General features: G+C 43.4%; 1 protein-coding gene across 2 annotated transcripts in view; it reads right to left on the bottom strand.

The window, feature by feature from the left end:
- Hacd2 (3-hydroxyacyl-CoA dehydratase 2) overlaps positions 1 to 15,587 on the bottom strand; it is an 86,770-nt gene that overhangs the window by 43,434 nt on the left and 27,749 nt on the right. Inside the window, exon 1 of one of the 2 annotated variants that reach the window (XM_006522570.3) lies at positions 2,850 to 2,969. The exons of the other annotated variant lie outside the window; for it this stretch is intronic. The gene's annotated coding sequence lies outside the window, so the exon portion shown is untranslated. Of the gene's footprint in view, positions 1 to 2,849; positions 2,970 to 15,587 lie in introns of those variants that run through there. 2 annotated transcript variants of the gene reach the window in all.

Here is a 15,587-nt window from a genome sequence, read left to right as displayed (position 1 = left end):
ATACGATGCCACATAAATCGCCACTGTTGTAACTACTGCATCACAGCACCAAGACAGAAGCCATACAGTGAGGACAGCAGAGCAGAGAGAGGCTTCCCACCTACAAAAAAAACAAATCCCTGCATGGTTCAAACCACAGTGGTCAGACTTCTGGCTCCAATAGCTAGATGCAACCCCCCTGCCCTTGAACCTCGGGGAAATGAGTTCCAAGTCTGAAGCAAACTGAGGGGATACAAAAGGTAAAAGTATAGCAGAATCAAGGGTACTTCAGTTATGCTCTACACACAAAACAGACAAGCCCCACCAGGAGAGAACACGGTAGAAAGCTGGTGGGTTTTGTTTTCTAGACATACAGTTTTCAGAACCATCAGTAAAAGAGTTCCTATCTTTCAAACATCACTAATATTTTCTATCCAAAAAACCCACTTCCTTTTACAATCCTGACATGTGGTATCCATGAGTAGCACTTAAAAACATCTTCCTGAATGTTAGCAGCCCAATGCCAGGCTAAGAACCAGAAGACAGAAACATGGCACGGAGGGCTAGAACTGAGTTGCTAGAAGATGGCTGCCCTTTAGTATCTGTTTCCGTTGGAGGTGTTAGCAGTATTCCCTCCTTATGCGCTGATTATTTTAAGGAAAAACTTCTACCCATAAGCACTAAACTTTATGTAACAGGAAAGGAAATAAGCCCTACTGTTAAAAACTTAAAAGGGGTTTAATAGATATGTGTGTTCTGAGTGTGTGAATGAATGTTAAGTGCAATGAGCACAGACACTCGTCCAAGAGCAACATTTAGCACATGCCCTCCACCCAGCTCTAAGCGCTCATGGACTGTCCATCACAGTGGACTCTGTAACAAGTCCTCAGTTCACTTAGCTTCTATCATGTATCCATCCCAAAGAGACCTTTCCAGATAAAACACAGACTATACAGGGTGAGACGTGTAGCCCAAGCATGACTTCAGAGAGAAAGGGAAAACCTAAAGTGGCCACACTGTTGCTCACACGAGCACCACTGGAAGCCATCATTTACTAAGGATGCTCTATGCCTCAAGCCCAACTCCAGCAAAAGAAGGGGAAAACACAGGTCAAAACAAGTCTAAAGTGATATTAAAATATGCGCACCAAGTCTTTGATACTCCTCTTCTTCAGATGTAGAATTTAATTCTCCCCTTGACTGTGGTGTGCACTTAGTAACATGCTTTAACAAAGAAAAAACCAGAGACAGCAGCACATGATTTTATAGTCTACATCACAGAGGCCACTGCGGCTCCCACCCTAGAAGGAAGCAGATTATCATGTCTTAGAGATATTCCAGGAATGTGTCCTGTCTTGAGAGGTCAGGCAATAAAAGAACCCTCTTACTATCAGACACCCCCATCCCAGTCCAGGACCTGAGACACTGACTGAAATGACAGGACACTAAGCTACAACGACCCAGCCAAGCTGCTTATGAAGTCCTGAGCCCCAACACCGCAAGCACATGTTTTAAGCAATGATTTGAGGGGAGGGGGTGATCAACTTTTAACACACAACAGAAAACCACTGCTAAATAAAAGAAGTACTATAGATGCTTTCATCAGAAGCCTATTTGTAATCACAAGTCATTTAGATAAGTTGTCAATTGTGTAATTAATGACTTCATGTGTCAGCTCACTCTCTGGAAGCAATAACCATTTTGATCAATTCAGAAAGAACAACAAATCCCTTATGCCCCTTCAAAAGCATAATGAACTGAACTAATTAATTTTTGAAATTCTACTCTATCAAAAATTAAACAAGGGCTGCAGGGTATAGCTCAATGGTAGACCATGTAGTCAGCATGCATAAAGGCCTTGGATTCAATCTGTAACAGGAAAAACAAGCAAAGCAAAAGAAAACACCAGGGATATATACAAAACTGAATGATTATTTGTGCCCTAAAATTTCACATACCGCTTTTTCCTTTTCCTTTAAGTCAATACATAAGCAATGTAGTCTATCTCCAAAGATCTATAAGAATAAGCTATCTACTTGATTCCCGACAGTCTATTCAAGGTGCTAATCTACCATTATTTATAGACCTTTGGCTCCTCTGAGTAGCTGTCATTAATAGAACAACTTAGGATTTCAAAACACATTATTCAACTCAACTGCCCCCCCAATAACTAAAATATTAGTCATATTTCTCAAACCTACAACTATATAAGAACTAAAGACATACCTCGACTCCAGAAGGCTGTGAAGAACTGGCATAAAAAACATCAAGACTACTACTCTACCTGAATGGCATTCCTTTCAAGCTCCGAGTCCTAATCACTGAGGAATCTTCTATTAGCTTTCAGGTTTCTGCGGTGTGTGTGTGGGGGGTGGGGGTGGGGCTCCCAGTCACACCAGAGGTCTTCAAAGTATCTCAGAGGTGTCACCTGGGAACTCCTACATGCTCCATGGATAGACTGGTCTATCTCTTGGGTTCAGAAGGAAAAGGGGCCAGTGCCTTGTTTCTAAACCAAAGGACCCTATACTTGACACTCTCGGCCTTTGAGCCTGGCTTTTGAGTTTGGCTCCTGCTTTGAGCTTAAGCTCTCTAAAGAACAGGTCATGACCAAACTGGTACCTGGGAAGTGAGACTGGAGAAAGTCTAAGGGCAGGGGATACAGACCAGACACATGATGAAGCAAGCAGACAAGAAGAAACAGAAAATAATGAGCAAGATTGAAGAAAATAGATGGAGAAAGAAAGGCAAGGCAAGACAAAAAAAAAAAAAAAAAAAAAAAAAGAATGTAGAGAGCTTTTTTTTTTAAAAAAGCAGACATGAGCTCAAACAGGTTCTTAAAAGTTGTTACTGTGTGTGTACACGCATTCTCACCTGACAGGAAGGACAGAGGCTGACCACATGGAGCTGCTTCTCTCCTACTACCATCTGAGGGTCAGTCTCAGACCATCAGACTTGTATAGCCAGAGTCTCTCACCAATTCCTCAGAAAAGGATTAAAAAAAAAAGGATAAAATTATGGACAGAAAAAAGAAACAAAGTTCTCTGAAGGAAAGAGGCAGAGAGAAAAGCAGATGGCAGAAAAGGCAAAGGCTGGCCTAAGCTTCTGACTGGGAACTAGGCAGAAATGGGTAGGGCCACATAGATCCAGAGAACAGGAGTAAGAACAGGCCAGCGTGAAGCATGAGGAGGGTCTGTGCAAGTTGGATTGTAGTGTCTGAAGAATGAGCAAGGGCAGAACCAAGGTGTGACTCAGAAGTAATTAAGTGGGAGCCACTGATGCAGAGAAATGGTGAGGGCACAGTGGGAGGTCCCTAAGAGGACAGTGATTGAGGACCAAAGCCCACGCAGCAACAACCCTTGAGAAACACAGGGAGAAAGATCTCAGGATAGGAGCAGGTGCTGAGACAGACTGAAGGGTCACAAGTGTGAATGGCCATACCTCAGGCGAGACCTCAGTGCTGTCCTTGGAGGGTCTGATATCCATTCTTTATAGTGGAAATCTCCCAAGCAGCTCTGGGCCTTCTCCTTTGTGCCCACTGCATTTCACTGAGAAAAGGTCTGTCACATTTTGTTTCCCACCTGTCTCCTGGACATAGGAGTGAGCTGGGCCTTGCTTTTCAGCACCTTCGATTGACGGCCAGCACAAACTCTAGATACTTATGGGTTTGCTGGAGGACAAATGCAGAATGGGAACTAGGAAAAGCCTACAAATGACATTACTCTTGACCTCTGCCTAGGAATTATCAACAGAGACAAAGTTACAACTACAGGTACAGTTATAATATACAATGTGCAAAACACTGGTTCTAATCCTCAGCATCACAAAACAAAAAACAAAATACCAAGAAAACCCACCTACATAGTCAACAAATACATCACTGGCAAAGACAAACAAACAAACAAAACAAACCAACCAATCCAAGTCGCAACATATCTATACAACTGAGTACCATTCTAAATGTACAAAGATCAACAATAACAAATTCAAAACCATACAAACCCAAAACCCTTAGCACAACTAACAGATATGGGTTAGTATTTGTTTTTATTCGTTAGTATCATTCTTTTTTGTTGTTGGTTTGTTTTTGTTTTTGACACAGGGTTTCTCTGTGTAGCCCTGGCTGTCCTGGAACTCACTCTGTAGACCAGGCTGGCACTGAATTCACGGAGATCAGCTGGTCTCTGCCTCCTGAGTGCTGGGATTAGAGGATGACAACCCCATGGCCAGCTGGCTCCAATCATTCTTAAGGTGAAAAACAAGAGACTTCTATTTCAGCACAACTACCTTGAGCTCCTACTGCAAATCTTTGTAGAAAGAGAATTCAGAAAAATTACTCAAAAGAGGGAGGAGCAGTACAGGGGGCCAGAATCAGATTCAAATCACTTATGAAGGAGACAATACGCTCTTTGTAGAAAACACCTCTTAACTGCAGAACCAGTCACAGGGTCTGTTTGAGCCCACAGGAGTAGCAATCTGAAATTTGAAAGGACCCTACTACTGGTAAGGGATGGGTAAAAAGAAAGCAAGAGGTGCCCTCTAGCGACTGGTAGTGGAGAAGGGGCTGCAAGTGCAGGATCCTGTACACTAAAGAGAAAACTAATCAGGACTTACCACTCATCCCTGCCAACCTCAAGTGAGGCTCCACTCACCCACACCTCAAAGCCTATTCACAAATCAATCAAAAATGGGTTACAAACAAAACAGGCAGTGACATGAAGTAGGAAGGGGACACATGGGGGTATCCTGGTGGAGTGAATATGATCAAAATATAAGATATACATGTATAAACTTGTCTAAGAATAAATAAAAGATATTTTTAAAAACTGACATCAAAAGAAAAAACAAAAACAAACGGTATTTGTCCTATCAGTAACTATGAATGGGTTCAATTTATTTATCAAGACTTACAAAAGACAACTCAACCGTGTATCAATATAAACGTGACTCAAGGTCTACTGTGTCTACACTGCACACAGCCAGAAGAGGTGAGCAGCATGTTGTTCCCTGGGATCCACTGTCAGGCTGCCTGCCTCCTGTGGGAGTCCTGCTGGTATCAGGAACATCCAGTCAACACCAGAGGACAACCAGATGGGAAAGGAGAGTGTAAGAACACAGTAAGAGCCAGGGCAATGTGGCACCATCAGAACCCAGGTGCCTTGCTACAGCAACCCCTAAATATCCTAACACAGCTGAAGCATAAGATGATGACCTTAGAGCCAACCTTAGAGGCCCTTACAGAGAAAATGAATAAATTCCTTAAAGAAATACAGGAAAATGCAATCAGTCAAGTGAAGTAAGTAAATAAAACTGTTTAAGAACAGAAAATGGGAGTAGAAGCAATAAATAAAACACAAACTGAGGGGATCTTGGAGATGGAAAACCTAGGAAAGAGAACAGGAACAACAGATGCAAGCATTTGGCATAAAAACAGACATGTTGATCAATGGAGTAGAATCCAAGACCCAGAAATAAACCCACACTCCTAAAGATACTTGATCTTTGACAAAGAAGTCAAAATAATACAATGGAAAAATGAAAACATCTTCAACAAATGGTGATGGTCAAACTGGATGTCTGCATGTAGAAGAATGGAAATAGATTCATATTTATCACCCTGCAAAAAAACTCAAGTCCAAGTAGATCAAAGACTTCAACATAAAACCAGACACAATAGATCTCACAGAAAGTGGGAAACTGCCTTGAACACTTTGGCACAGGAGGAGACAACTTCCTGAACGTTAACACCAAGAGGCACTAAGGTCAACAATTAATAAATGGGACCTTATGAAACTGAAAAGCTTCTGTAAGGCAAAGGACACCATGAAAAGCAAATAATGGCAGCCTACAGAATGGGAAAAGATCTTCACCAACCCTACATCTGTTAGACCAAAATATATAAAGAACTCAAGAAATTAGACACCAACAAACAAAATAATCCAATTTTAAAATGAGGTAGAGAGCTAAACAGGTGAGGATTTGGAGCAAGGGAAAAACTTCCTCATTGCTGGTGGGAGTGCAAACTTGTACAACCACTTTGACAATCAATTTGGCGGTTTCTCAGAAACCTGGAAATAGTTCTACCCAAGACTCAGCTATACCACTCCTGGGCAAAAACCCAAAAGATGCCCCACCATACCACAAGGACACTTGCTCAATCAACTATGTTCATAGTAGCTTTATCTGGAATAGCCAGAAACTAGAAACAGCTTATATGTCCCTCAACCAAAGAATGGATAAAGATAATGTGGTTCACTTACACAATGAACTACTACTTAGCTATTAAAAAACGAAGACATCATGAAATTTGCAGGCAAATGAATAGCACTAGAAAATATCATCTTGAGTGAGGTAACCCAGATCCAGACAAGTATTGTTATGTACTCACTTATAAGTGGACAGTAGCCATAAAGTACAGGATACTCATGCTACAATCCACAGACCCATAGAAACTAAGTAACAAGGAGGACCCAAAGGAGGATGCTTGAATCTCACTCAGAAGGGAAATAAAATAGACATTGGAAGTGGATGGGGGAGGAAAATGGGTGGGAGAGGGGGGTAAGAAGGGAAACAGGGATGGAGATCAGGTGTGGGGTGGAGGTAGGGCTCAAGAAAGGGCTATGAAAGAGAACAGAAATTGATGGGAAGGCATCTCTGAAATGAGCTTGAGACCAGGCACAGGGAAGGCTCCCGAGAGTTTATGGGGGTGATCCTAGCTGAGAGATATGGAGAATGAAGTGGCCACCTCCTGTAGCCAGATGGGACTCCCAGTGGTATGAGGGGAACACCAAACCATTCACAAAACCTCAATCCAAAATTTATCCTGCCTACAAGATGCACAGGGATAAAAATGGAGCAAAGATTAAGGGAATGGCCAACTAATGTCTGATCCAACTTGAGACCCATCTCAAGGGCAAGAACCAATTCCTGACACTACTACTAATACTCTGTTATGATCCCAGACAGGAACCTAGTATAACTGTCTCCCGAGAGGCTCCATCCAGCAGGTGATGGAAACGGATGTAGAGACTCACAGCCAAACTTCAGGCAGAGCTTGGGGAGCCTTGTGGAAGAGTGCAGGATAGAACTGAAGGAGTCAAAGGAGTCAAGGACACCACAAGACCTACAGAGTCAACTAACCTGGGCCTATGGGGGCTCACAGAGACTCAATCACCAACCAAAGAGCATCCAGGGGCTGGACCTAGGCCCCACACACATTTGTAGCAGATGTGCAGTTTAGTCTTCATGTGGGTCCCCTACCAATTGGAGTGGGGGACTTACCCTAACTCTGTTGCCTACCACTGGATCCCCTTTCCCTAACTGGACTGCTGTGTCAGGTCTCAGTGGGAAAGGATGCGCTTAGTCCTGCTTTGACTTGATATCCCAGGGTGGGGTGGTACCCAAGGGGGACTTGTCTTTCTCTAAGAAAAATGGAAGGGTGTGATGGGGGAGAAGTTTGTGAGGGTGGGGCTGGGAGAAGAGGAGGGAGGAAGTCACAATCAGGATGTAAGTGAATAAATAAATAAGAAAAAAGTCACTTAAAGGGGCACAAATAAAAGAATGAACAAAGGCGACTGGGCAAATGGAAACAAAATAAGGTGTAGGTCATATCCTAATACCAGACAAAGTACAATGAAAGGGGAACAGCAGTCAACTGTGCCATCTGCAGTGGTACATGCCTTCAACCCAAGCTACGCAGGCTGCAGAGCCAGGAGGATCACACATACAAGGCCAGGAAGAACTGTTTACAAGACCTCACTAAAAATCAAAGTCAAAAGGAGGCTGAGAATATAGTTTAATGCAGTGTACTTGCTTAGCAATGTATAAAGCCTTGGGGGATTCAAGCCTTGTGTGTGTAAGAGAGAGACAGAGCCAGAAAGAGAGACAGAGACAGAGACACAGAGAGAGAGAGAGAAGAGACAGAATTTAGATGTATTTTATTATATAAATGTTTATCTATGTATGTCCTACTTTGGTGTCTATTACTGCAATAAAAACCCCAAGATCAAAAGAAAGTTGGGTGGTGGCACATGCATGCCTTTGCTTCCAGCAGGTGAACCTCTGTGAGTTATAGTCCAAGACAGCCAGTGCTACAGAGAAACCCTGTCTCAAAAAGTGAAAAACAAACCAAAACAAAAGCTGATGGCAATCCTTCTACCTCCCACAGCAACCGTTTTTGCTAAAACAAAAGCCACAGGAGATCCCAGGGAAATGAGATGACATTGATAATTTTAGGGCACTTTAATTGGCCAAATGAACAAAATATATAAGCAATGATATAGAATAGCTGTTTTAAAAAGAGAATATATACTGAACTTTATATCTGTAAACAAAGAAGTATATATTCCTTCAAAATTATCCGTAAAAACTGAGTTGATAAAAGGTTTCTCAAATTGAGTAAAAAATATAATGAACTAGGCTGGAAAGATGGCTCGGTTGTTAAAGGCAAGGCTCACTACCAAAAAGTCAAGAATATGATAAACATCATAATCCCGGTCAGGTCAGTTGGAACACAGCAAGACTGCCTTAGTTAACAAGAACAAAGATGCAGAGAGGTTGCTCACACATCAAGTGTGTGTTCCTTTTATTTCAGGATTTACCTAGTCAACTGTCACAGAATTAAACAGCAAGTAATTTAAAAAGTTGAAAAAAACAGAATTTCTTTTGGGATGACAGGTGCATGCATGACACAGCACATACATGGAAGTCAGGGACAACTGCGGAAGGCCGTGAGTTTCAGGAACTGGACACAGGTCAGGCTTGGTGGCAAGTGCTTCTACTCACTAAACCATTTTGCTGACCCCAATAATTCTTTTTCTGAAAGATGACTCAACAGATGTTACATGTCTCATTTTGGTCTCTGGACAGTGTTTCCACTTTCACTGGTCTGATCTGGCTTTTGAAACTAAGAATATAAATAGAATGTTTTCTTGACTTCAGACTGCCACAAACTGTCTCATCGGGAATTTCTAAAGTAGAACACTTGCTTTCATGGACAAACCAAGCTGTGTTCAGCTTAAAGATATAATTAAGAAATATTGGACAAGGCCCTCCCAGATAATACACAAAGTTCTAGTTGTTTCATTATTTCCATCATTGATGACTGACTCAAGAGATAGCAATATAAAAGCACCTACCCATACCCCCTTTCTCTGCTGACTGTTCAATCAGCTTCAGCTAGCGGTTCATACTATACATTTTTATTAGAAAAGACTTCCCAAAGACTATCCTCTTTTAAAACAACGGTGCCCTCTAGTGACAACTGTGGGAAAATATTCTAGAAAACTGAATCAGTCCTTGGCGCCTGTCATACAGGCATTAGGGCGTGAATTAGATCCCCAGCAGCCACATGAAAGCTGTGTGTGGAGATGGATGCCTACAGTCTCAACGCTGAGATGGGAGGAGACAGGCAGATTCCTAGGGCTTGTTAAACAGCCAGTGTGGCTGAGCTGGTGAGCTCCAGATTCAGTGAGAGGCCCTGCCTCAAAAAGGTGGAGGGAGGAAGATGTCTGATGTCAGCCTCTGTCCTCTCTATGCATGCATGCACCCTACCCAAAGACATGCACACACTGCCTCAGTTACTTTTCTGCAACAACAATTGTGTACTAACAAAAGCAATTTAAGGAAGTGTTTATTTTGTCTCAGTTCAAGGTACAGTCCACCACAGTAGGAAAGCTAAACAAAAGGAGCAACTGCTTACACTGTCTGTGGTTACGATGAAGAAATCAATGAATGTTGTACATGGCTGGCTCACTCTTCCCTTTTTACACAGTCCAGGAGCCCAGCCAGGGAATGGTACAACCCACAGGGAGTGGGTCTTCCTACTTCAATGAACTTAAGATAATCTCCTATAAGCATGCCCAGATGCCCACTTCCCAGGTGATTCCAGACTGTCTCAAGACTAACCACACATACAGAGAAAAAAAACCATAAAAATAGTGTTGATTTTACCCCATTTCTGCTTTCTTAAATGACTTTCAAAATGCACCAAGAATGGCAGTGACACTACTATGCTCGCAGTGCACTTGCTGACACTCACACGGGCACACTGACACCTCCAGCACATCCTCGCCACTCAGACCACTAACTAACCTTACTTATGACATGGGTGAGGAGGAGGAGAAATTTTTAATACCTTCAAAGATGTTTGCAATCACAAACTCGGGCTTCTCCTTCAAGGGCAGCAGAAGGAAGCTTCTGGGCTCTTTTCACAAAGTAGCCTTCTAAACTGCAAGTGGGCACAGACACCCAGGTTTTACATAGACCTTGGATACTGAATGCTCATGAGGTGCAGGCAGCCTGCACAGCCCTGAGCAGCTGCCTTGGGGTCCTAAAGAGCACACTCTACTTCTCCCCTCTTTCTACGTTGAGGCATGTTTGTGCAAAGCAGGGAACAAGTAGCAGAGCTGGGTGTTCCTGGCAAAGTAGGTGCTAGAGTGCAAAGCTAGAGGTGTGAAGCAGTTTATTCAGAGAACAAGAATGGAAATCTTGTGCAACAGGAGCAGAACATGTAGGTGCCAACACCACTTTTTTTCTTTTGTGGGTCATGGGAGGAAAATATATCAGGAAGCAACAGAATGAACTAGAACAAGGAGGCTAAGCCGGTGTAGTCTGAAGGAAGCAACTGAGTTGGCAAAGGTCTCAGTTCACTTAGTACTATTCTGACAGAGCTATGCAATGCGGATGTGGCCCACCACTGCATTTGAATAAAAGGGGAAGGCAGTACCAGAAAGGGCTAGAAGGCTAGCTCTGGCAACCTACCACCCACATGGCTCTCCATGGTGGAGCCTGGAAAGCCTGAGTCTCACCACAGCAACAGAAAAGTAACTGAGAGGGGGCAGGGGGCAGGGGCAAGGGGTGGGGTGGGGTGGGGTGGGGTGGCGGATGGATGTATGAGTACTGGGATGTGCATATCACGGTACATGTGTGGCAGTCAGAGGACAACTTAAGGAATTGCTTCTCCTCCTGCCCTGGGTTCCAGAGATTGAACTCAAAAGACTTCAGGCTTGCCTGGCAAGTATTTTTATCCACTGAGCCATCTTGTTAGCCCTTAAATTTTTTTTTTTGTTGGCATGTGGGTGTGTGTGCATGTGGCGGGGGTGGGGGGGTGGGGGTGGAGGAGGAGGTAAGATGTCCTGTCTTCCTCTACTGATCTGTCTTATCTGTCTGAGACAGGGTTTTTCTCATTGAGCCTGAAGCTCCCCATTTCAGTAGTCTGGATGGCCACAGAGCTTCCAGGATCCGCCTGACTCTGTTTCCCGAAGCTGAGGTTATAGACATGTACGAATATGCCTGGCTTTCTACATGAGTACAGGGGATTTGAACTTAGATCTTCATACTTTCACAGCAATTGGTCTCCCCTACTGAGCTATCACCCTAACATTTAAATGATCTGACTACTGACTATTATACGGGATTCAGAAAAATATAACACTGTACTATTCTCATATTAATAATAACAGTCATCACTTTACTGAGTAATTTTCAACCTACAGACACTGTTGCATGCTCTGCTCTTGCCCTGTTGACATTCACAATGGCAAGGTCATTAGCTCCTTTTACTCAGACAGAAATGAAGGTGTAGAAGATCTGTATTACTCCCAGAAGCCACAGAGCTCACAAGCACTCCCAGCCTGATTGAGCCAGATTTTTTTTCATTAATTTAGAAGAAGAAGAAGAAGAAGAAGAAAAAAAAACCCAACATTTTAAGGCTGTAAATTTCTAAAAGACTAAGTGCTTGTAGTAAACTCCCAAAATGGCAAGAGAAAATAAACCACTATTCCAAAAATGAACTAACTGCAGTTTTATGAGTTGAAAGAAAGAAAGAAAGAAAGAAAGAAAGAGAGAGAGAGAGAGAGAGAGAGAGAGAGAGAGAGAGAGAAAGAAAGAAAGAAAGAAAGAAAGAAAGAAAGAAAGAAAGAAAGAAAGAAAGAAAGGCAGGCAGGCAGGCAGGCTCTCTTTAGGTAAATGCTAAAACAACTTATTTTATTGTTATCATTAATTATTTAACTGTCCCCAGTTGGTTTTTGCCTGCCCAAAAGAGTTCCTGGCAGCCAATGGCTGGCAGGGAGACAGAGGCGGGACTTTTAGGATCCCCAGAAGGGACTGAGGGGAAAGAAGTGATTCTGCCATAACGAGGATGGAAGATGGACCACACCAGAAAGTTGCAGGAGAGAGATACAGCAGACATGTAGGGACAGGAGGAAATGGGCCCCAGGAGGGCTGCCTGCAGTTGAGGGAAATAGGTGTTTTAGGTTCACACAGTGCAACTTTTACCAAGGTCACTTCAGGAGCGGCTTGGCCCATCTGATGGGCTGCAGCAACTTCGGTGCTGTGAGTTGGCAGAGTCTCCAGGATGAAGAGAGGGCAACAGAGCAGGGAACAGGGCTGATCTCATCTTGGAGGAGCACTTCGAGATTGTGTTATTTACTGGAAAACCTGTTCCTAGTTGTGGTGTGGCTCAGCCCTACCACACACCTTTAATCCAAGAGCTATCTGTTTATTGTAAATAGGACTAAATAAAGTCATCTATATAGGTCAAGAGGCAGAACAAGCACCTATTGACAGGGAGTGAACACAGGAGAACAGTGAAGAATAGGAGGAAGTCGGGAGGACAGATAGACACACAGGAAATAGAAGGGATGGATATTTAGTTTGATGGGTTTTTGAGATGCTGTGGAGAGGGAGAACTTCCTTTTGGGATGTCTGCTGAGAAGACAGGTCAGCAGGTACTTTCTCTGCCTCTCTGAGCAAGCAGGCTTTCACCCCAACAGCTGACTCCCACATCTTTATTGGTAAAATAGAATATTTGAGATTTTTTTTAAAAAACAACCTTTGCATCAAAATATATTACATGGTTGGAGACATACAATATGGAAGGTTAACATCTGTGTTACCTCATTCGTGGTGAGATTAGAGATATGAAATCTAGCACTGGGTCTTGTCAACTGTTCATGGAGAGGAGAGTTAAGACATAACACACAGAGGTAGTGGAGCACAGCAGGAAATGAATGCTGGCTGCTGCTATGCACACTGTGCATCTATGGCCTCAGGAAAACCCACATGGGAGTCTGATGAGATGCTCTGAACTCTTGCACAGGGATGAAAAACAAGACAATCTGAAACACAGTTGGGGAATGGAATTGACAAATGTGAGTGATAGTTTGGGGATAGTGTATGAGAGAAGGAGGTGTCTGTGAGGAACTCTAGGTCTAGCATGGGTGACTGAAAGGCTGTGGCTGGTGGCTCCCCTGACAAAGAGAATTCACAGGCAGAGTGAGTCTGGGGATGTGGGGTCTTGCTGAGGAGCTGGTCCTGGTGTGCATCAAGGAGGGGAGATCTAAGAAGTGTGCAAGTCTAGAGTGTGGGCACAGGTGTGGTTGGGAATTAAGAGGGTGCTATGCATAACTCAAGTACGAGAAGGGAAGACAATGCCCAGAGAACCAGGGCAGGACCTGAGGACACTGACTATGGACATGGAGACAGTGGCACCCATGGAAGAAAGGAAATAGAGAGTGAACTGGAATGCAGCTCAGAGGGGGAAGCACTGGCCATCAAAGTGTCAAGACTGGAGCTAACCTTATACCTACAGGTAAGGTAGATATACCATTACAGAAAGCCACAACCAGTCCAAAGGTAGAGAGGAACTGACTGTGCGTGCTCAGTCCCAATTAATATATCTATAACTCAACACTTACCCTAAGGCCTAGAGAACATTGAGGAAGAGGGGGCAGGCAGGAAGACTGTAAAAGCCAGAGGAACCAGAAAGTCTGCTGCAAGATTGTGTCTTCTAGATGTGACAGGGAAGCTGGACTCATAAAATATCAACAATATAGCTGTTTAAACAAGATCTGAACAAGGGGAGGGAAATTCCAGGGGACCTTATGTACAGATGAAGAGCTACGGGCAATTAAAGACTGCTGAGAGAGAAAATTAGTCTTCCCTAGGGATGAGCCCCTCAAATGATTAGCCAATCCCAAGTGGCCAGTCCTAAAAACATATATTTACATATTTACTTTCATATGTGTGTGTGTATATATGTGTGTGTGTGTGTGTGTGTGTGTGTGTGTATACATGTTGTGTGTAAGCGCATAAACAGCAGTGAGGAAGTGGCATCTGCCATACGTGTACATGAAGGGTCAGAGGAGGAGGAAACCATAGACTCAAAGGTTAGATTCAACTTTGTTTTGTTTTTTTAAACAGGGTCTCATTATGTAACCCTGTCTGGCCTGGAGCTCACAGAAATCCTCTTCTCTCTGCCTCTCAAGAGGTTTTTTTTTTTTTTTAATTTCTTTTTTTTTTTTTTTCTCATTCTGTGAACTGTGAAGAAAAATGAAGATGATGACAAACAGCACTGCTAATGCTGGGAAGCCTCACTGACAGAACAAAGGTCCTTGAGGCACAAGAAGGGCCTTGCAGGTCCCGCCCAGGTAGCAGGTGCCCGAGAGGCCCCAGGAAGGCAGAGCAGTTAACCAGCTGCTCCCTGAGGAGCTCAGTCTGACAGGGACGCAGCCTAAACAAACAAGACAGTGACACAGACACCAGTCCTCCCTCTGGGCACGGTATGTCACAGGATGGAAGCCTGGCTGACATGGCTTTTCTGACCATCTGTAGCTGCTCACTCTCCAACCCCGCTGTCTCATGTAGCAGCTGGGACCCAGCCCCACCAGGCAGTTGATAAAGCTTGTTTGTTTGTTTGTCTGCTTTGTATGAATGAACAAACATATCCATTGGTAATTACTACCAGGGATAGAAATTTTAGCGGTGTAAGAGTATATTTTACAATAAGCAAAGTGATTGGGGCCATTGAAACAGTTAAACATTAATGAAAATACTATGCATACTTAAACATACAGTGTGAATGCTTGTACCCCACCCCTCAATTTAATATGCTGAATCCTCAACACAATAGTATTAAGTGGTGGGGACTTTGGGAAGTGATTAGGTCATGAAGATTCTGATGAAGGTGACCATGATCCTTGAAAGCCTGCCTCTTGCAGTACAGCCTATCATGCCTATAACCACAGGCCTTGGGAGGTGAAGGAAGGAGGATCAGAAGTTCAAGGCCAGCTTTGGCTCCATAGGAAGTTTTTGACCAGTCTGAGCTACCTGAGACCTGGTGTCAAACAAAACAAAACTAGTCAAAGACCAGCTACAACAAAGGCTCGGGAGCCAAGCTGCCCCTTTCATCACATCATAATGGAAAGCATCTGACTTTGGAATTCCAAACCTCCAAAATTAGAAGGAACAGATATTCATAAGTCACTCAGTGTACAGGGAGATGTGCTTTGACTGGTGATGGGGAATACACCACTAATTCTGTCATAATTGAAAATGTCACCAGTAGAAAATGAATTTCTGCCATCTACTACTTTGCATCTTAATAGTGTGCACTGGACAGTACTGGCTGCCCCGTGAGGTCACGTGGCTGACTGAGCTGCATTTCCAACCACTGCTTGGCACTGAGAGAGAATATCATAATAGCTCAAAAAAGATGAGGGACAGTCTTCAGCCAGGTGCACACACACTTCTTCCATATTATCTCACAGATTCAAAGTTAAGTCATCAAAGATAGAGGAAGCTCTAGAGAGACAGACAACTGAGGGTTAAGAG

This window comes from Mus musculus, chromosome 16 (genome assembly GCF_000001635.26).
Source record: "Mus musculus strain C57BL/6J chromosome 16, GRCm38.p6 C57BL/6J".
Classification (NCBI taxonomy): Eukaryota; Metazoa; Chordata; class Mammalia; order Rodentia; family Muridae; genus Mus; species Mus musculus.
Note: the sequence above shows the minus strand (reverse complement) of the source record. Positions and strands in the feature narration are given on the sequence as shown.